At 46.4% G+C, this 23,291-nt stretch overlaps 1 protein-coding gene across 1 annotated transcript in view; it reads right to left on the minus strand.

Moving 5' to 3' along the window:
- LOC146183323 (frequenin-1-like) overlaps window positions 1-23,291 on the minus strand; it is a 398,108-nt gene that overhangs the window by 196,209 nt on the left and 178,608 nt on the right. The gene's annotated exons all lie outside the window — the stretch shown is intronic.

The raw sequence follows: 23,291 nt of genomic DNA on the forward strand, positions 1-23,291 counted from the left end.
AAACAAGCCAGCAGCAAACAACAGGCGAAGGAACCAAAAAAATTGCTGACGATTACGTTACTTCCTAATGCGAAATTTGAGCGCAGCTCATCAGCTGTTTCACCTTTTCGATAGATTGCGGCAAAGATTTCTAGCAAGGCATGCATGTACAATTACAGACAACTTTTTTTTTGTTTTTCACACTTATTCCTTCAAGAAACATTCCACTAGCAGTTCTTGACTGTCATGGGGGAAGCTTTGTGGTCGAAGAAATGAAGAGAGCAATTAAGTTATCGGGAGGTTGCAGTAGGCAGCGCGTGGGGCATTGGAACGTTGCACGGCGAAGAGAACAGCGACTGACTGACGCCGTTGACGCCGCTAGAGAGTCAAGAGAGCGTGGCTCTGCGTTTCGGCTTGGGATGCACGCGCCGTTATCCGCTTATAGCGAGCCGGTGCTTCGGCAACCGGAGAATTCGGAGAGCACTGTCGCCGCCACACAGCGGCGAACGGTGGTGGCAGGAGAGCGCGCAGCATTCGGAAAACACGCGCGGTTGTCGGCACGAAGAGGAAGGTAGAGGGGGGAGGGGGGATGCAGCGCGCTGCCCCAGCTGCGGATCTGGTTACGAGGTACAACGCCTACGGCGACGTCGACGACGACGCGAAACGCAGGAACGGGCGCCAAAGACCGGCGCTCTAAAAAAGGTTGAGTGCAAGCGCAAAAAATGATAAAACTGACCGAGATATTTAAGCTCTTTATCTGTCAGTGCAACGGAGCCCCCTTTTGCAGGATTCTATTTTTATAGCTAGAAGGATTGATGTGCTTACACGCGAAGTTTTGGAGGCTGTGGCGATTGTTATCACAAGGAGGCGTGCAACAGCACCCCGTCCGTTGCTATCTTCTTTCTTCTTTATTTCGCTTTTTATTCACTTTCATTTTCGACATTGGAGAAAGCAGGGATAAAAGTTGATCCACATGAAGCATCGCGGATTGAACAACACAAATATATATAGTGCCACTTCCGCCAGCGAGATTAACACGGAGGTAGTCAACGTGATGTATGTATACAATTGTGTGTCCTATGAATAAATAAGCCAAACACATTAAAGAGATTAGCAGAAAAATATATATTACAATAGATTCTATTGCACTGAAATATAGGAATTCAGGAAACTCATACATTGTGAAAGGTTCAGCCCAATTTCGTTTCACAAATTTGATGACTGCGCTAAACAATTCTGAAGTACGTATTTCTTCTTTGCAATTCAATTTGTATGCTTTGACGTCGTACATTTCGGAGGTGAGTGTGTTTTAGACGGGAACGTGCTGACTCCAACTGATGACATCGTGTAGCATAAAGTTATTTTTCTTGATACTAAACAGAACATGTGCAAATACCCTAATTTTTATAACTTGATATTCCTCAAAACGTTGTCCAGTATGTAATGTGTAGAGTACATTGTCAATGGTGTGTAATTTGTTCTGCGTGATGAACATATTATTAATTCTTGATTGTGTTGTTTTATTGCACATTTACAAAGCATAATTAGTATGCGATGCAAACAATGCATAATATAGTAGTAGTTTAACCGATAAAGAAAACTTGTATTTATTGTGCACTAACAAAAAATATCTAGTGGTGAGCTTGAGGACTAAATCTGTGCGTTCATTCCATTGTAATTTCTTCGAGCAGGCTACATAGATTTTTTTCTTTTATTTATACCCTCAATATGCTCATTTTCGGACATTTCAACTTGATTCTTAGGGATTCATTTATCATGAGTCCGAAAAATTTGCGCTTTGGCCTTATTACGACTAACTTAGAGCGTTATAGCTTTACCTTGAGCCTTATCAATTGCATTACTACGTGGTACGTGGAGGAAAGCACCAGCCACTTCGGAATACTATGAAACTGCCACAAGTAAAACAATCAGTTTCTCTTACTGTTCTCGGATGCATGCGAGGTATTAGTGATTTTCACGACCCTGGATGAGGCACCGCAACCGGTCTATAACGGCGGATGTACAGGCGGTAGTCAAACTGAATTACGTGCCTGCAATTACATATGGCCTAATGAGTGCACTACGCAAAATAACCTAGCGCCGCGGGCGTTTCTGAATCGCACCTCACCGGACGAGCGAGCTTGCATTGAATGTCGTTGTCTTCAGAAACTTCCAATCGAGCTGTGCATTCAGTCATTCTCTTAAACTTGTATCCGTGCGCGACGGATACAGAACAAATCGCCAATGCATCGCCCTCTTAATAAAGTGCCGACCTGACAACGTATAAAACGCTCCATGAATATCGCCCTCAATGTGGCCCACGAATGTACTTTTGCACAACACTATACCTCGGTTGGCGAAGCCAGATCATCCATTCATTTTTTTTTGCTTTCCATATGCAATCAGTCAGTTCACGCAGTTCTCGATTTGGGTCGAACCCTTTTCTTTAACTAACCAGTTTCTGCTCCACCAATGAAAGCCGGTGAGATACAGATGTTATATGCATTCTCATTGAGCGATGTGCTGGCAAATTGCCATTCATGACCTGAGAGTATCTGCCAAATATGCTCCACCCCAGTCTTATTCTTATTTCACTTTCCTGGTTCCGACCTGAGCTATGTGCCTTAAGTAGATGTGTTTGATTAGCATATGAAAAGCTTTACTGGCCATCGTACACTGCTGCCTCATTAACAGAATAAGAAATCCGTTGAGAAGGAAACGCACAGATCGGCTAAATAATTTGGTATTTATAAGGCAACACATTCATATAGTGGCAAATATATATACACAACTATGAGCAAAAGAACTGCACGTCCTATTCAGTATCACATCGTTTCCATAACCATGGCGCGCCACTTTTTATAACCAGCTTGAGCAAACCTACACGCATCTTCTGTCGATCTTGTTTGATATGCCACAGCAGTTGCAGTGACACAAGCACTAGTGTTGCATGTCCAGCTGCCGCCACAGGGCTTCCAGTGAGAGCATCAAGACTCATACATTCTGGAAAGCAGCCAGTTTTGGCAGGGCGACTGCTGCCTGCTGTGGAGTAGCACCGCTTCTATCTTAACGATACAGAAGACACTGCACATGGAAGACGCCCAGCTGGAGCACAGGTCAAAGGGGGCACATGGTAGCGGCCTGCGATGAAATCATGAAAGATGTGCCCAAGTCCTTCGTCTCGCCCGACGCCGCCAACGATATGGTCCACATGCCTCACATTCGGCATCAGTTCAGCATTCGGCAACAACCTGATGTTTCAAAGTAGGTCTGCCAGCTCTCCTGTCTCGTCGACGACGTGAAGATTGCGGTGGCGCATGAGCTCCAGGTTCCCACACAGGGAAATCTGAGGAGCAAAGGAGGACTCGAGCAGACGTATGGTCCAGTCCTTGATGCAGGTCCCTGAGTTCTTCCGCCTCTTCGTAGAAGCGAAGGCCAGGGAGTGGTACGTGTAACGAGTCTATAGCGAGACGGCGTCGTCCAGCGTCCGTGCGGCGGAGCACTAACAGCACGAGCTCGTCTTCTTGATTGTGGCGATGCGAGTATTATCGCTCGCCGGGTGCGGACGGCGGAGGCATTATGCACAGCGTTCTCAGTGTCCTCCTATGTCTATGCTGACCGTCGTGGTCTTCACCGTGACACACTTCGACTTTAGAAAACATGGAAAAAAACACTTTTTCAGAGCAGATTTGCGGCGTGCACTGAGCAGCTTAGACAAGGAACTATTGCTGTCCCGGTACGGAGAGCATACAGTGGTGAGCAGCTTTGTCTAGAGCGCTCTGACGGCGCTGTGCAGAGCAAGTCAGCGACATCTACCGTTAGGCTCTGGGTTTAAGTCATGCGCCCAGTGCGCATGCCTGGCAAATCAAAGGGTGCCTGCTCACCGCTTCATTTTCCAGCCACTTCCTTGAGATTACCTATTGTGCCATTAGGGACGTGCTGCCTGCATTTTTGAGGCCCTAATGGTCGCCAGCGCGTCGCGATGCCGTAGTGTTCCTTGAGTGTATCAACGGCCACATAAGCAAGCGCGAGCAATAGCAGATTAACGCGCGTTCCTGCATACAGAGCGCTCGCATCCCCGGTGATCTTCTCTTAGAGGATGTCAAGTTCATAGATCTGTACGGATGACAAATGCGGTGTCCCGCGAAGCTGATGGGCAAATGCAAAGACGTGATAAAACACTACGCCTGCAACGCATTAAACAACCAACAAGGCCAAAATCTCGACCTATTAGCCTTGTGCGTGTCTGAAACGCACGATCATCCGCTATCACTTGCTCTTGTTTTTGAACTGAGCGACCACCAGATATCACTTGCACTTGCTTGCCCAGCCGCTTCGTGATTCGTGCGAACCGCGTTCGTTTTCCGGCCGCTGTTACATATCAAGCGCGTGCCTGGCGGCAAGATGCGCAAGCACTGAGCTGAAATGAGGCCGTGAACACGCAAGCATGCACCGCTTTATTTTGGCCACGCATGCACATCGGAGGAATAACTCAAACAGAGGGCGTAAAATTAGATGGCGCTGACTTGCTCTGCGGAGCACCGTCGGCGCGCTCTAGACAAAGCTGCTCACCACTGTACGTCTCGTAGAAGTCAAGCAGCCACTCGTTCCACAGTAGCCATGCAAAGCGCGCAAAGGGGCCGCTTCGGAAAGACTGCGACTGTCGCCGCTCAAACCTGCAGGGCTAGTGTTGCGTAATCGCAGCAGGATGCGCGATAGTGGGCTCCAGTACACCAGGCACGATACGCCTGGGGGCGGCTTACGGATCACCCCAGAATCCAACAGGTAGGGATCCGCAGCTGTACCGGGCGACAATGTAGCGACCCGGGAAACCTTCATGCGCAGCCAGTTGCGGTTAAGAGGTCGCTGGAAGGCCGCCTTCTCGCAGAAGGCCGGAGGACAACACGGGGTCGCGGTGCAGTGCAGCGGTGCAACGACGAAGGCGTTGGGAATCGGAAACGCTTCAAAGCAAGAGCAGCACGTTCACTTGGTGGCTGGCGTCGAACGAAGACATGTGCACATGGCCGCGTGGTGTGAGACCGTGGAACGAGCTATCTTCATCATTGTATTTCTAATGATTCTTTGAAAAGTCATTCGCATAGCGATCCTCGATCCCAGTTAGTTATTTCTATGATCCATTCCGAAGCTTAATGCCTAACCCCGATAGACTTAAATTCCTACAAAACGAGGCTCCCCTGCCGAGAGGCAGGGAGACGTAGCCGCACACACGCCGGAGCGCTGTCAGAGAAAGCAGTCCGGACACCGTGCTCCCAAGCGTCGAAAAGACCACCGTTTATTATCGCTCAGCTTTTATACACGCGCCGCAGATCCACTATCGCAGTCGCAGCTTTCTCTATGGTCGCAGCTCCTAGTGGCGCGTGACGTGGCGCGTCAAGCCGGAACAGATGATAACAGCACATCCCCCTTTTCAAGTACTATTAAATATACATACATGCACTTCAAAATGGCACTTCAAAGAAAACAAGACAGAACGCAGTCACTAAAAGTATCAGTCGTCCACCCCAAGCCTTAGGCTTGTGAACAACTCTGCCAAATCTACTCGTAGTTACAATCCTAGCTTGAGAATTGTTACCCTCAGTCTCCGTCTGAGTTAGAGGCACCAAAGCTTCCGGAGCTTGGCAAATTGGTTGTCTTCTCCAGTGACCAATGTTCCTGACTATCTGGAAACACGTAGCTCGCGCTTTCTAGCCGGTCGTTTGGGAGACAGTTGAGCATTCTCTTGTTTCGACTGACGTCGACCCCGTTTTCAGTTTGAACAGGGTATGAATGCTACTGTGGTGCTGCTCCGAGCACTGTGCGTGTGGTGCGGAGATCAGTCACCCACGCCACATCCCGTTTCCAGCTTTGGGAGATTTTTAGACAGGTGACTTTGGTCGAAGTGGCGGCTTTGCTCCTTTCTGACCTTACAGTTATTGGCTGCCGCTTCTTGCAGACAGCATTGTCCCGGATTGCGGTGCGAAGGCAGAACTGACTCTAGTCCTAAGCCTCCTACCCATCAGTATTTCCGCTGGGCTGACGTTCAAAACACCAGGCGTGGCCCTTTAAGCCAGCAAGGCTAAGTAAGGGTCATCCGATTTCAAAATGAGACTCTTAACCGCCTTTACTACACGTTCGACTTCCCCGTTTCCCCGGGGGTGCCTCGGACTGGAGGTGACATGGCGGAAACCATACAGTTTTGGGTATTTCTCGAACTCGGCACTGACAAATGGGGACCATTGTCGGTCACCACACACTCAGGAATGTCATGCCTCGCAAAAATGCTTCGTATTCGACTTATCACAGCAGCAGACTGTTGACGGTATTGCGAAAGATAGTCTACTACGACAAGATATTGCCGTCCCTGAATTTGACACAAATCGACCCCTACTCTTTCCCAAGGAAAAGAGAGCATTGACGATGCAATCATCGGTTCGATCTATTCCGGCGCATGCATTGCGCGAACGTTGCACTGTTTCACGAAACACGTTCTCTCAGTGCTAAGTCCCGGTCACCAGACAGAATCTTTAGCCACACTGCGGCATCGCGAGATGCCTTGGTGACCGTCATGCAGCTTGTTTAGTGCTTACTTTTGAAGGGTCTGAGGAATGATAAGCCTCATACCTTTGAGCAGCAGCCCGTTTACCAAAGTATTGCATGCTTGTTCCTGCCAGTATGGCAAAAGATAACAGGGAACATTTTGTTTACTGCGCCACCGTTTTTTGTGCACTATGCGCAGGCTTCGACACACTTCGTCTTTTGCTTGACCTTCTTTTACTGTTGTCAGGAAATCGTCGCCTCTTTCAAAACCCAATAAATAAGCTTTCGAGTAAGCGGTCACCTCTGAGTCAGTTAAGTAGCTTTCCACTTTCGTACAAGCTAAAGGCGAACGTGAAAGAGTATCGGTAGTAGTGCATATACCACAGAAAAACTGAACCCCATCAGGCGCAGACGAAAGCGTTTAATTTTGGCGGCATAGCATCGATTGCCATATGACCCAACAGCGATACCAAGGGCTTAGGATCGCTTTCAAATACAACTTCCAGACCATGCACCTATATACTCACCAAACCGTTCCGCTGCCCACATCAATGCCAGCGCTTCCTTTTCAATCTGGAATTACCGTTTATCGGTTTTGTTGAGCGAAAGAGAAGCGAATGCGACTGGTCTACATTGCCTGTCTTCTTGCTCTTGAAACAAAACTGCTCCCAGGCCGAAAGACGATGCGTCAGCTGAAAGACATGGTTAGTAGCGAAGCGTCGTATATAGCCATGCATTGCGCTGAACAAATTATCTTTTTAGTTCTTGGAACGCTTTTTCCTGATTGCTGTCCTAGACCCAGCCCCTTCCTGTTGCAAAAAACACGCATGGGAGCAGTCACTTGGGCTAAATGTGGCAGGAAGCGGCCCAAATGATTCGCCATGCCGAAAATGGTTCTAAGCTCAGTGCCGTTTTTGGGTGCTCTCAAATCTTTTATAGCACTCATTTTCGCTGCATCTGGATGAATGCCTTCTTTATTCAGAATGTGACCAAAGAAAAGTACTTGTCTAACCCCGAATAAGCATTTCTCTTTGTTTAATGTCACATTTGCCCTTGCTAGGCGTGTGACCACATTACTTAAAGGCTCATTGTGTTCAGCTTTGTTTTCACCAAACACTAGGACATCGCCCATAACATTAACGACCCCCAGCAGGCCACCTAGTATCTCAGATATTCTTTTCGAAGTACTCCGGAGCGGAGGTAATTCCAAAGGGTAGTCGCGCGAAACATTATCTACCGAAGGGTGTAAGAACGAGCTTAGCTCTTCCCGAGTCTTCATCGAGTCGCACGTGGTGGAAGCATGAGTTGGCATCGAGCTTTGAAAACCATTTCGCTCCCGACGTTGACCCTAGAGCTCGATCCACAGTTGGTAACGTAAATCGCTCTCAGACTACGCATTCGTAAAATTTAGGGAGGTCTCGCAAGCTCTCAGGCCTCCTGAAGGCTTCACTACCGGGACTATTCCGGCGCACCATCCCTGGGGCCATCCAAATTTCTGATTATGCCTAAACGCTCCATTTTATGTTTCGTGCTACAGGGACTAGCCCTCAGAGAAATTCGTACCCTGTGTAAAGCGCTTTTGGCATGCGGGATAGCGCCGGCTTGTAGCCTGATGGTGTATACTGCCCTGGCATCGTACCTAGACTGCAGAACATTTCTGGAAAACGAGTCTCGTACTGTAGGTTCTCTGACGACCGCGTCTGCAAATTTAACGGTACCTAAGGCTTCAAGGGCAAGTAATCCTAGAAGGACGTCGCGTAACGGACTGATAATGCAGCATGTTTAATACACGGTTTTCTCTTTCCATGTGATCTCTGCTACGAATACGCCTAGTACGTTAAGCTTACTGCCTCCTTCACCTTGAAAGATTTCATCAGTTTTTACCAGTCGGGATGGTAATCCCTGAAACGTTGATAGTGACACTGACACTCCAGCACCTGAGTCAACCTTTGCAAATATGGGCACAAAATTTATGCGAACCTCAACAAATCAAGCTTTTCTGCTTGCGTCTATTGCTCCAAAAGTCTCTAGTCCCTGGTTGACCCCGGGAACGCGTACCTTTCGTTGAGCGGAAGCTGTTGCTTTTTTCAAGCAGGCCTTTGCGAAATCTCACTTCTTGCCACAGTGGAGACACTTCGCAGCTCCGGCTGGGCACACCTTCCTGGGGTGGGTGTCGCCACAGCAGAAAGGGCACCGCCCCTCCGGCGTTCGTCGCCCATGATGCGGGTGCACTTGCAGAAGTCTCTTGTGCCTCTGTTGAACCACCGCGTCCACAATGAAGTCCTGGTAACGAACTTTATGATGACTGCTGGCTGTGTTGTCCTCGTAGAGCACTTTGATGCTGTTGGACGCTTTCCTTTAAGCGAATCTTCGACAGCGCCCGAAGCCAGAGTGAGCTGAGAATACATTTGCAAAGCTTCCGAGAGCGGAGCCCGACAAACAGTCTAACTCGGATTATCCGTTCCTTTCAGTCCACCGTAGCCGCAACGTTCGCAAAGCCATGCAGTGCAGTGACGAACTGGTCTACCGACACTCCTGGCACCTGTAAACGTCTGTGAAAACAGGCGGTTTCGTACACGATGTTGCTCTCTTTTACAAAGTTACCGTCGATTTTTTTCTTCCCGGTTTCATAGTTCTTCGCGTCTTCGTCGGATTGTTAAAACGACCTGAATATGTCTCGAACTCTCCCCATTGTGTACAACAGCGTGCGCACGTGAGCCTCCCCGGAGCGTTCGTCCTGTTGCATATCGGACGTCGTCGAAATGTTCGATCCACGCCGGCCATTCTGACGTGCGGTCAACGTCCAGCGGTGGCGGTTGCTGTAGCCAATGCAGTCGCATTGAAGGCGTATTGGACATCATTGATGGAAGGTGCCGCGCTCAGTGGGAAGATTCTTGACCATCTGACATCATGTCGTAGAAGGCCACTTCTGAAACCATGGTGTGTTAACCCATGCAGGGGGGCGTAGCCACACACGCACCGGAGCGTTGTCCTAGAATGCAGTCTGGACAAGGTATATGTACAATGGTAGCGAAGGTTCCATAGGCTCCCATTGGTCCAAAAAATGGCGGCTCATGGGCACCGCCATATTGGGGGGCAACTACGTATGAGTGACGTTGAATGACGTCACGCATACGTATGTTTTTAGCGCGAATTTTAAAGTGGTCTTTTTAAAGAACCCGCCTTTTCAAGCCGGTATCTCATGAAGGTTGCCTTTCAGTGCGCACCAACCTTTTCCAGTCAAATGTGCTCGAGTTCCTGCTAGTTATGGCCTTGGTAATGTGCAGTTCGGAACCCAATGAAAGTTACTGGCAAAGAAGGCAGCATAGAAAGGCAGCAACACTTTCAGACGCTGGCTTATCTTGGCTGGCTAAGAATGCAATCATGCATGATTCGTAGGGGAAACCTTTGTGGAAATACTGGTGCTACTACTTTTGAGTACAAGGTATGATGCACAAAGCACAGGCTCAAGTGCACAGTTTGCAATGCAGTGTACGACAAGTATGGTTTTCATATTCATGCTTTATTACAGCAACCAAACAAATACAGTGATAAAGCACACCAACAAAAAATACACGTCACAGGCAGCTCAAGCAGTAGTTTCTTTAAGCTGGCTATTCATCTTAATGGTCACAGTGCGGATAGAAAAAAGCCCTGCAGTTCCACGAACGTTGCCAGGTAGGAAATTGAAAAGCATAGAAGACAGTGCTGCTTCAATTGAGGCAAACATGACATGACATAAGTAGGCGCATCAACACGGGTCGCAGCTTTTTTGACGACAGATACGCAGACGGTTCGAAGTGCTTGAAAAAAAACCCCGCAAGTCTCGCAGCTGCCATGGTGTCTTCTTCTCCAGGCTGACGTTGTGGTAGCACCCACGCTCACGCTCGGCACCTGGACGTGATGCAACGTGCACGTTATTCACAATTGCGCCGTAAGGAATACTGCATACTCCAAACGCCAATGCGTCATTATTCCTGTCAATGCTAACTGCAGTACATTATATTTCCATTATATCTGAACTATGGTAGTAAATGCTCGCCCCAAGCTCTCAGCGCCTAAGAGTGCGGTTACGTACGCTCGTCCTCATGGCATGCGGGTAGCTATACTTTTCTATGGTTAAGATTGACGAGAATGAAGTGCGTTTAAAGTTACCCTAACGGTCATGCATATGCAGGATAGCAATAAGAAGACAGGCAGTAACTCCTGAGTGAATTCAGTTAAAGCACCCTCAAGGCCGCGCATATACACGTGGCTGAATTTTGATACTACCAGTTGCGAGGGTCAAATTGGCTTCGCGGTGTTGGAAAACTATACAGTGTTGTGCTCAGACTTGTCAGGCAGCACAATTTGTTTTAAATTGGCCTTCCGGTCAGTGGCATGCGCGTGGTTGCTCCTGAGAGCCCGGTATCAAGTTAACGCTGGTGATAGCCGGCTGCATGAAACTCACCATAAATCAGACAAATGGTGGGCCTGGGGGGCCTCCTTCGCACAGCTCAGCACTTAAAGTGTGTGCCCTGTAGTGTATTACATAAATATCACCGAAAAAATGAAGCCACGTGCGCACGAACTGGTTACAGAAACAGAAGCCCAAATAAACAGAAACAGAAGAAACAGCCCAACGAAAGCATTCGGAGCATACCTAGAGCAGACGCCTTGTAGCAGACGACACTGACAACAGCTCACCTGTGAAAGTCCAGCGGGAAGCGGTGTAGCTTGACACCGACGCCACTGTCCATGCTGTCGCAATGTGCCACGGCGCATCGTTTCTTCACACGCCGCAAGCTCATCTTGAAATAAAGCGCTAAGCGCTTCAAAAGAACAGCGCGAAGCGTGCAAAGACGGAAAAAGACTTCGCACTGGCCGCACGTCGAAGGAAACGACAAAAACCGAGAAAACTGCCGCAGCGGTGCGGCGGGGTGCAAATTTTACAAAACGGTGACAGAGACGCGACGCGCAAGGACGACGAAAACTTCGCAAAAGGGGCATTTCGAGACTGGCGATAAGAAACCGCTTCGTGAGCTCCCGCGGCCACTGTGGCTGGGTGCCGAAACAAGGCCTGCAAACTCAAGCTGCAAATGCACCGCACACTCATCAACAGGGGGCGTAACAAGAACGTTGCAAAAAATTAAAAATGGGGAGTAATATTTTGCTAAAATAGTTTACCTATTTTATAAAACGTGACATTAAAATGTGTATTTCTTTATGTTGTTTTATAGCGTTTTTATTTGTGCTTTTGAATTTCATTATCTAAGTGTTTTGGCCCCCCCAAAGTGGCTGTGCTGCTGTCGCGCTGGACCGTTTTTGGGCCCAGCCTTCGCTACCATTGTACATATACCTTGGTCTGGACACGGTGCTTCTAAGCGACAAAAAGACCACCGTTTATTATCGTACTCAGATTTTACACACTTGCGCCACAGATCCACTATCGCAGTCGCAGCTGCCAGTGGCTGCTGACTTGGCGCGTCAAGTGGGAACAGATGATAACAGCACAACGATGATGCACTATCTACGCATCAAAATAAAACATGACAGCAGGCTTAGGTTATATGAAGCAACACCAACGCCGGTGTTTGAAAGCACGAAAGGGCTCACTCGATGCCATTATATAGTTCTCAGCAAAGTAGTAACAAACGCAGCCTACATACCATACATACTTGACAAATCGTTTTTCGGCAGACACGAAACACTCAAACACAACATATGCACCCATTGTCAGGAACAGTGCACAGCAAACCTAAAACATCTTATAGGGCAATGCGCATCGTTTTCACGAGGAAGAAATAAATTTATTCATATTCCACACGACGATATGTCCACCGTAACAGATCAGATTCTATCAAGCACCGCAATACAACATTCCATTGCCACCTATGCTTCGAGTAGTGTGAGAGAGGTCGACTTACAGCGCGCAGATCGGCAGCATGGCAAGCAACGAGAAACCGCTTGAAGAACCGTGCAGAAATTACACTCCCATCTCTCCCAACTACCTAATTACCCAAAATGTGGCCGAGAGCCATCCCTTCATTCAAATAAAGGCTTAATTCATTCATTCATTCATTTTCGTCCTCTAAACTGATAGCACATATCCACACAAGGGGATCGGCCAAGAGTTGGGGTGCAGAGAAATATTTAGCGATGTATATTTAGATCGCCAAAAATAGAATTATTGTTAAGGAAGAGAGAAGTAAACGAAAAGATGAAACACCGAAATAAAAAGAAGTCATGATGCACGTAAGAGGTGAACACTGTGAGATTTGTTGCCAGTGATTTAAAAATGCGTATTAACAAGGCAGACGTTTAGATTCCATTAAGAAATTTTGAATGGTAGTAAAACAGGCCTGTGGCTGTACCTAAATATGCCACCGAAAAACGACAATATAATCTGGCTGCTCGAACTAATTCCAAGCTATTGCAGCGGATTCTCCAAAAACCGTCTTCTCATCATGGTGAAGCGGCGGCAAGACAACTAGAAATGCTCTATTGATTCCAGGCACCAGCAGAATGCACAGACAGCCGGGAGTAAATGCCCAACCCTGTGCACACAGAAATTTAGAGGCGGTATATTGCTGCTCAGCCTCGGCAGCGAGACATAAATCTGCCGTGATTGGCATAATTTGCTGCTCCACGAATACCTGAGGCAGTCATCATGCGTTTGAAAGAGATCCAGTTTGCGTGCTGAATAAGGTGCGTCTACGAACCCTTGCCGCTGTTATGTACTCTGTAGCCGGAAGGATAAGTAACACGGGGCCATTGAGAGACTCCTTTGCCAGGCTATCAGTAAACTGACTGACTGTCACATTGCTGTGACCTGTTACCCACGCCATATCTACAATGCTGAGATGGGAAGAAAGAAATGATAGAAAGGTGTTTAAGATTGGAAAATGCATATTCGAAGCAAGCGACCAGCACAAGGAATAAGAGTCTGTAAAGACAGCCCTACCGAGAAAGGTGGGTCTAGTTTGAACAGATTAAGCACACCGCCAGATACTGCGCGTCGAAAATTGGGATGAATACCGGAAGTTGAACAGAAAAAGCCCAGTCTTGAAGTGGACAGTATATTCTCACGCTTGCCTTTTCCCTGTGAGCAATATTTCTCAGAGCCTGAATTTTTCTTTCTTTTTGTTGGTAGCGCTTGCACTTTTATTTTCATTTCCAGTGTCAAGAATGTCTAGCCGTAATTTTATGTATCTTAGCCCCTTTCGTGTGACACGGTAAGATAGAAATTGAACACGTGGGACACTAGCAACCGCACTTTAAAATTTCGCCGCCTCCGAAATTCGCGAGAATGCCCCTGGGAGGTCACATGGGAGCGTCCAGTTCTCTGACCACAAGGATATGACGATCTAATGGAGCTGAAAACGTTCTTGAATGAAATGTAGGCGCCTATAGGACACCCTATTCTCTCGATGTTCCTTCGAAGGAAATTGTCACTGCATAATAAATGAATCGGAAACGAACAATAACACTCCTGCCGATTATTTACACACGCATGACATCGTGTTACCTGTTGCAGAAAAATAACGTCCTCGCGTATGTGCCCCATGAATATAATTGATCGTTTGTGATTTTTTCCTCACGCGACATTATTTTCACTTCCAGTTTGTGTTTAAACTACTACTTTCTCAAACAGTTACCTTTTTTAGCCTTTAGTATAAGACCCTCTAAAATTTACGGATGCCAGGAGGGCAGCGAGGGAGGTGGGGTGAGGTTTGAAGATTTTGAATAATATTGATTCTGAAGCCATTATACAACCACACCTTTCTTCGTGGTCCTGGGTGTAATCTGCGCTTGTCCGGAGGAGACTTTCCAAGAAACAGGCAGTGCGAAATGATAGCTCCAGCCCCTGCCGTAGAAACTGTGAGGCCAGTAACCTGACTGATTGATATAGCAACAGTGACGTCAGCCGCTTAACTGGTCGCGATAACAGCTGTGACGCCAGCAGTTGTCGAGTCGTTGAAGCGGCGAGTAGGATGAAGGCAAGCAAGACAACTTTGTGGCAGGTCCCCCTCCCCTACGGCTCCTTGCGCTACATCCTTCCCCTCCCGTTTATCCCCGGTTTGTCGCCACTTCCGTTCGGCATCAATAACGGTCAATTGTGATGTAATGACGTACATGCATCGCATGGCAGTTATGAACTTCACGAGCTCATATTCACTTGTGAAGACCAGAGAAAGACAATCCTCAAACGACTGAACAGCACTAACAGATGGGATAGGAAAGACAATGACAACAATTCTGCTTTTCTCTCCCATCGTACCTTAGAGCACTGTTCACTCATTTGACTCATCATGAATCAAGTGACCTGTCTCTTTTTCAGCACAAGGATAAGCTGAGAAAAATAGATGCTATAGACTTTTGAGTTTCTACTTGCACATCTACATCTATACACCGTTTTTAAGTTTCCTGAAACAGTAAGAAACCTTTGCTGAAACGCGGTACATTGCATTGAAGCTATCTGCTGCATAAAGACACTTGCAACTGTCGTCCCCATCCTTATCATATCAAAAAGAAAAAGAAAAACGATTGGATCAGTCATCTTAAACGACTGATGAAAAGATACACAAATACTAGTACTTTATGAGAGGTGATACTAACAGTATGTGTTGCACCTTGAAGCTATGCATGCTATACACATATACTACTACTATACTATACTACCATTCTATAAACACAAAACGTAAATCGTGATGTTTCGCATGTTACGCCATGCGTCTCTGCTGAAACGCATGATATGCGACGATAACCCCGGTTCTGTTGCTCGCTTTCAAGCGGCGAAAAATGAGCTTCGTAGTAAAGTTATCTCTGGTAAAGACTTCTACTTCAGCGTTCAACTGAAAGGGCTGCTAAGAAATAACCTTCGTAAATTTTGGAGCTCAATTCCGCCCTCAAGCTCGTCATCCACCTCATTTGTTATTGATGAAGAAATTGTCCCTGACTGTTTCAAGGAGCCGTGAAACTCCTGAAGTTGTTTTTCCCCTTTATATCCTCGAACAAATTACATGGTTTTCTACAAAAAGCGAGCCTACATGTCAACTAAAAATGCGCATCCGGGATAACAAACGAAGAGAGCATGAGCGTATATAATATAAACCCAAAGAGACAATCCGGCATGCAGCCAGACCAGAATTACAGGTGGCCCACTTTTTCTCAATTCCCGCTTCTCTTGCCCCTATTTATTTTTCTCTGTTCAGCATGTCTTTCTTTGTTTTCCTAAATTGCACACAACCTTTACGTAAAACTGCAGTGAATAAATTGGTACAAATTGGTACTCCTTGAAAGCCTTTTTGGAGGGTTACTTTTCTGGTACTTTTCTTGTCTTCCTGTGGTCCTTCTGAGGGCTGGTTTCTTATAATTCGGCTCCAACAAATTCCCTGTCTAAGAAGACCCTCCCCACCTCCCCTTGCACTTTTTGGTAGCTAAACTCAGTCCCAATACGTTTTGTCAGACCCCGAAAAGAAAGAAAGATGACTGTGTTATTGATAATACTGTGCCGTATGTAATCATGGACCACGAATGTGCTAGAGAATGAGCATCTTATGTTAAAGCGATTTAAGGTACAGTTTTCACTGTTACCCGTTTCAGCTTAGGTTAGGAAAATTTTAGGCCTACTTTTTAATTGATGGGACAAGATGATGATGCGATTCATTATCTGTTTTCTTTACTTCAGTATAGTCAAATCATCAGTAGTGCTCAGTTTATAGCATGTAGGCGTGATAAGCTGCACCGTCACAATAAACGGGGATTCTTCTTTTGGTTATGGCCAAGGGCGGCAAGATCTTGACTTCTAACAAAGTCTGCAGACTTTGTGCCTAATCATGTGAAATTTCTTTTATGTATGAGCCACACACAAGCCTCTTCCCGCTTATTATGACGGCGAGGTAAGCGTAAACTCACTTGTTTATGTGGCTTTCTTTATGGCAGAGTGAATTTGCGGCTGAAGCTTGTACAAATTTTAAAGGTCACAAAATGTATTAGTATGTGGTTATATAAAATGAATGCCACTAAACTATAGTGTTGCCATCAAGGTTGTTTTGACAGCTGCAGGAAAGAAAACCCCTGTGTGTATTCTACGTATGTCGTTTTGTGATTTTCCCTACATAAGAATTGGTTATTTGATAAGGAGTAGTGGGCGTATATATTGGTGAGTAGTGTGCAACAGTAGTGCCTAGTGAATTTATTATGGTCAATACAAATACGTATACCCTCGGCTAAAGAAGAGGGAGCAAGCAGTCAGAACCAGAAGAAAAAAAAAAAAAGACAGGACCTTCTCACGCCTACGTAGAATGATTCCTGTTGCTGGGACTTTAGGAATGTTGATTCTTGGGTCACACATATTCTCCAGGTTTGCATGTGTGCCAGAAACGTCTTGCATTCTCACTCAGGATGCCAGAAAATGGTAGTAGTATCAGAAAAGCTCGGAGCACAGAGGCATGGGTTACGATTACCTGCAAGAAGTGAGGGTAGTACGCCTCGAAGTGAAGCCTCATGGGCCTCACTCTAGTTGCTGCAGTGGTTGGGCTAGTTATACTCTTCTAATTGCAAGTTTAATTAGCGGAACACAGCAGTGAAAGTGCAGTTATTACAGGTTTCAGCGTGCGTGACATTGCACTTCTTTCGCATACGTACTACTGTCTTTCATTTGATAATGAGTGACATCACTTATATAATCAAAGTTCTTGAGTGCTCACTGGCCACATAATTTCGCCATACCGCCATGGCTGGGATGCCAAGTACCGGGATGCTAGTAGCACTGCAACAACTGAGAAGGAAATGGTTAAGCGGTTAATTGGATGCGAAAATTCAGTGTTATTTTTATGCTTTGGGCTGATGTAATTTTTGCGTGTGGTGTCATGTCAAGCATGTTTGACTTCTCGTCATGCCGTATTGGCTACTGAGAAACTACAAACAACTGAGGAAAGTGTTGTTGGCTTCTGTCCTCATTGAAATGGAGCAGCTGAGGATAATAAATGTTGAAAGAAACAGGCAGCCTTACTTCCACCTAGAAATATGTGGATGTTTGTGAAAAACGTTATTTTGAGGCTTAAGGATAACTGACACCATATGCCTTCAATGGAGAGTAGACCAAAGCACATCCTCAGGATTTGAGAGTGTGAGTGTGGAGGGAGAATCCACAAGCTTTAGCAAATGTAAATGACGGTATGGGGTTGTTGCGGCACAGTACCTCTGCAATGCTTATCTGCACAGCGAAAACGCCTTCACTGTGGCGCCCGAACCTGTTTTGGGGGCAGAAATAGGGTGCTGCCAGGAGACGTCTTTTGTGAGAATGACGGCATCCATTGCCTGCTCCACTCCGCCTTGTTTTGCCCTCACGATGTAGGGGATTAAGTGATCAAGAACACCTTAACCTCACAGATACAATTCATAACCCACCTCCCTTCCTAGTTTTAAATGGGGAAGGCCTCCTCTATGCAAGGTTCGGGCATAACATAAGGCTTGATACAGAAATATTCAGCATTGTACCCAACGTCTGCCCCAACGGGGATTGTAAAAATATTTTGCAGGTCCTCGGTGTGCAGTCACGTGACACATGGGTGACGTAGCCTATAGGTCACGTACACGTATCTCACGGAGTTTATTTTTTTTTCTTGGGAGAGATGCGCTACTCAGTCAAAATGCGCGATGTGGGGAAATGTAAAGTGAGCGCCGATTCTGTGCGTTTGCAATCTTTTGCTCAGCTTTCATTCTTTTTCTTCTGGTGGTTTGGCGGGGCTGCTGGTAATCAAGCGACGCAAGGACTAGGAGTCCTGAATTGCTTCTTCGCAGTGCGCTGCAAGGAATGTGCGTTTGCTTTCCTCAGTGTAATGAAAACGTGCAGGGGTACTGACCCTATGCTGGGTAGCGAATATACTGAGTGCTTGTGCATGCGTTAGTTATACAGGCGCGCCACAGGCATGCCGCTTTTAGTGACGGGAAAGGAAAACTGTCAAGACTGAGAGCATCTTCTAAGGCCACATAAACGTTGATGTTTGGAATCGCGCTGTGAAATTATACAAGGTGTTGCTTAGCTTATGAGCAAACAATTTTCCAGCACTATAGTTTTCACATAACGCATTTAACTTAAACAACCAAGACAGCCGATTTAGCCCTGTGCTTTAATGCGCTGCGCACAGGATTCAAATGTTTAGTGCTCTCTATGTTGCTGTTCAGGCCAAAGCAATCGCCCATACCTCCTTAACACAAAAGTGACGTGTCTTTGTCACTCCTAGGTGTCCTGCCGGGCTTTTTAGTTTCGTTTTTCTTTCTACTGCAAAGGAGTGAAAAAAAGGGCTACAAGGTCTTTCTCAAGTCCAATACGCGCTGGAAGCACGAAAGGGCGATGAGAGGCTGGCCGTCAAAGCGCTTTAAAACGAATGATGGCTTGGAGCTGCCTTCGGCACTCGATTTATTGTGTCTGGGTGGGAAGAGGGGAGGGGAGCGTGGAGGTAGTGGGAGGGGGGTCTAGCCGTCCTGCGAGCTAAGCGCACAGCAGCATGCATGATTTCTTCTATCTTTTTTTGCCCATAGCAGTGCGGAAAGGATAAAAAAATCGGTGGGGCAGGCTGGCCAACGCAGAAGGCGTGGTTTCAAACGACTGGCCGCTTGGAGCTACCCTCGGCGAAGCACAGAGCAGTAGGCACGCTTGTTCCTTTTTTTTTTTCTCGTAGCAGTGAGGTATGGGCGGATGGCCTGAGCGGCAGTGGAGGGGAGCACTGAAGACTTGACTCCTTTTGTGCCCGCGCACTGGGGCAGGTTTTGTACCTAAATTTAAGCCCCATATGTGATATAACATTGAGTCGCTTTGGGGTGTTAAACCCCATAAATCAAACCTTATGTAAAGTACCTTGTATAATTACATGGCTTAATCTGAACGTCAACGTTTACATGCCCTTTAGATCTTCAAAATGTTTATAGAATTATTTTTGGCGTCACTGCAAAACTACACGTGTGCGGGCGCGCGTTTGCGCAAATAACTCACGCTCTGGTACTCAATATACATGCAGCTCCGCATACTGCAAGTACCTGCACATTTTCATTACACTACGGAAAGCAAACGCACCATCTCTGTGCAACACGCTGCGAAAAAGCAGACTCATGACTCCAGAGTCCCTGCATCGTTTTCCATACCAGCCACGCCACCAAACCATCGGAAGAAAAGAGCAAAAGCGAACAACTGCGAACACATAGAATTGGTGCTCGCTACATTCCTGCACATCGCGCCTTTTAACTGAGCAACGCGCCTGTCAAAAAAGTAGATACGTGTATGTGACGTATAGGCTACGTCACCCATATGTCACGTGATTGCCCCCCAGGACCTGCAAAAATATTCTCCCACAGGGATTTTGCTATGTTAAGATAGGTGATGTACTGAGTTTTGGAATGGGTCCAAGTAGGTAATTGTGCTCCTACTTTCACACTGGCCAATTCAAGGTGCGAGAGGCACGTAGGCGCACAATTACCTAGTGTAGTCTGTATGATCCTGAATGGGCCAGGGCTCCGATCCTTTTCTCAGTGCTATAGACAGGTTGAGAGAGGAAGTATAGTCACAGGAAATCGACACTTCCCAAACACACCTTCATTTGAACTTCAAATCCACGCAGCCCTCAATGCCTGCTTTTCATTTATTTGAAATTACATGATCTAGAGGGCTCATAGATTGCCACTCAACTTTTAAGCACGGTGGACGTCGAATCATTTGCACGCTATGTGGACTTCGTTCTGCTGGTTTATGAAGCTTTGCGCGGAAGTGGATACAGTGAGTATGCACAGATCTGCCAACAGTTGGGAGAGTGAGAGAGAAGGCCCAGGTGCTTATCGCCGGAGATTCCAACATGAGCAGGTGCAAGCGAAATATTATGGAACATGTAAAGGGTGATAAGCGGGTGTTAATTTAAACCTCCCCAGTGATGACAATGAGGGCAGTGCTGAAAGAGAGTAAAAATAGGCTGTTGAAAAATTCCGCAGAGCGCAATATGCATGGTGATAGTAGCCGCGGGGCTAAACGATGTCCTATATGGTGACGCTGCAGGAGCAGTGGAAAGTTTAGCTAAGGGAGTTGACGATATTAGGGAGATAACACAGCAAGTGCAGATAGTTGAATGCACAGTACCAGAAGTGCTAGGATCGAACGGAAAGCTGGAAACGGACGTGGTGACAGTTAGTCAGGGCATAAGAAAGTTAAGCCTAGAGATGCGTTTCGAAGTGGTTGAGGTAAACAGGGAGGTGCATAAAGCAGGTTTTGGCAAGGCTTTTCAGCGAGATGGCATTCATTTTAACAGAAGGGGGGGAGCAGAGATCGGCTGGCGACTGGCACGCAGGGCTGTAGCTTTTTTAGGGGTCCGCGAGGGCTCCGTGCCCATGCGTAGTTAGAAGTGGAGCAGAAGAAAGCGTAATCACGGAGGCTGAGCCCCAAAATATGGCAAGGAGGAGGTTGAGAAAGAAAAGTACAAAAAAGAGATTTAACACTAGGATCAGCTACATAAACATGCAAGGAGGTAGAAAACGAGCGAAATGGCTAGATATAGAACAGCAGTTGAAGGATGACAAAATAGATGTGTACGCTCTATGCGAGACTCATCTCAGGGATCTAGAAGATCCGCTGTTTATAGAAGGTTACGTCTGGAAGGGTACAACAGAACGAGAATGGAAAAAAAGGGTGGAGGGGTAGGTGCGTTGATACCCTAGAGAACAAAGTGGCAAAGAATAAAATCATCTTGTAAAGAACATATCTGGCTATCAGGATAAATTGCCGGCAGAAGGACATGGCTAGAGGTAGTTTATTTAGGAACAGGATACCAATGCAGGTAAGAAAACAAGGATCTCGTTGAATGTCTGAGTGACGATATGAGCCAGTTTGGAGACGGGGCCGATATTATTCTGCTGGGGGATGTTGAACGGCCACACCGACAATCTGGATGGATACACCGATTTTAACGGGAAGTTAATGCTAGATTTCTGTGAGCGACACGACCTAGTTATAGTAAACACAGAAACAAAATGCGAAGGACAAAGCACCTGGGTATTCCGAAAAAGGTAGACGACCATTGACTACTGTCTAATGTCGCAGGGAATTTATAGCAAGGTCACAAAAATGAAAATGGACGAAGAAGGGGAGTGTAGTCTGGGAAGTGATCATAAACATATTAGTCTGCCGAGTCATTTAAGAGCGATGATAGGGTAATCTCCGCAAATCAGGAAGGAACACAAGATAGCAGAATACAAAGCAGCTTAGAACTGACCAATCTAAACTGGAAAAAGACAGAAAAACATATTCCTAAAAACCCATCTACAGGAATAGATTGAATTCTGATCAAGCTGATTAATGAACTTTGTCTAAGAAGTAAGGAAACGTTGTTAAAAGCTTTGGAAAAAGTCATAACGAATAAGAAAATTCCGAACAGCTGGCGGTAGAGTAAAATGAATTTGATTTATAAAGGGAAAGGAGAAAGGATGCACATAAAATCCTACAGGCCGATTACCATAACATCTGTTATGTACAGGTTGGCCATGCAGGCGGTGAAATTAAAGGTGCAAGCATTGGTGGAAAGTAACAAGATATTCGGAGAACTTCGGAACGGCTTTAGAAATGGTAGGCGCTTAGATGATAGCCTGTTCATGCTTACCCAATGCATCGAAATATCTAGAGTGGAAAATACAGACCTTTGTATTTGGCCTTCCTGGACATAAACGGGGCGTACGACAACGTAAACAGGGAATTCCTGTGAAATATATTAAAAGAAGAAGGTATCGGGTATGAGATAACTGAGTTCCTACATGAAATATACCGGGATAACAAAGTATAAATTACATGGGAAGGGATAAGAAGTACGGAAGCTGTCAAGGTATGCAAAGGATTAAGACAAGGTTGTCCTCTATCACCGCTTTTGTTCATGCTTTATATGATAAACCTGGAACGGAGTATACAAGAAAGTAAACCAGGTTTTAACCTGCCATATAGAATAGGTGGAAAGACGGTAGAGCAGCGCCTCCCGGTTTGATGTATGCAGACGATATTGTGCTGCTAGCTGAGAGTCAGGAAGAATTGCAAACTCTATTTAAGTATTGCGGAGACGAAGGGAGCGCTCTAGGCTTCAATTGTCTTATCTGATATCAATCGGATAAGAAATAAAACGGAGCACACGAACGAAAAACATTTCGTTTCGCGGCACGCCCTGCAAGCGGGTGCGTATGTGTATAGCTTGGATGCGTATGGGTTACCCGGATGTTCAGCTTCACACTTTTCGTGTTCTCTTCATCAGCAGCCCGAATGAAGGACACTGCTTTTTCTCCAAACCCGTGCTCTGCTTTATTTTGTGGGCACTAGTACGTCTTTAGCAAGCATGTGTGCTTTACACTTGAGGCACATCTCCTGGAGGGCATCATTTCTGCAAAATATTCTGTGTCACAACTGCATAAGACACTGATTGAGGTCTTGTACAAGGCCTAAAACTGGGATATCAGTATTATGCGGAACACGAACATGAGGAGCGATGTAGGAGCCTTGCTATCATGCAAAGTATCACCATAGCATAATAGTATTTCCATGTCAAGGTCTCTCGTCCTCTGAGATCCTTCCGAGTGCTCTCATTCCTTTTACTATGGGAATGCACACATCCGTGCACTCTGCATGTTGATAACTATGTACAGATTTTGCCCCACGAGCAGTATGCGGGTGCAAAAGTCCTCGCAGTGCGCACATCCTTGCGCTGTATCGGTCGATAACCACGCACAGATTTTGCGTGCTGAGCCACACACAATATATTGAGTAGGAAGTC

Source organism: Amblyomma maculatum, chromosome 7 (genome assembly GCF_055883805.1).
Source record: "Amblyomma maculatum isolate TAMU_Amacu chromosome 7, ASM5588380v1, whole genome shotgun sequence".
In the NCBI taxonomy this organism is placed as follows: Eukaryota; Metazoa; Arthropoda; class Arachnida; order Ixodida; family Ixodidae; genus Amblyomma; species Amblyomma maculatum.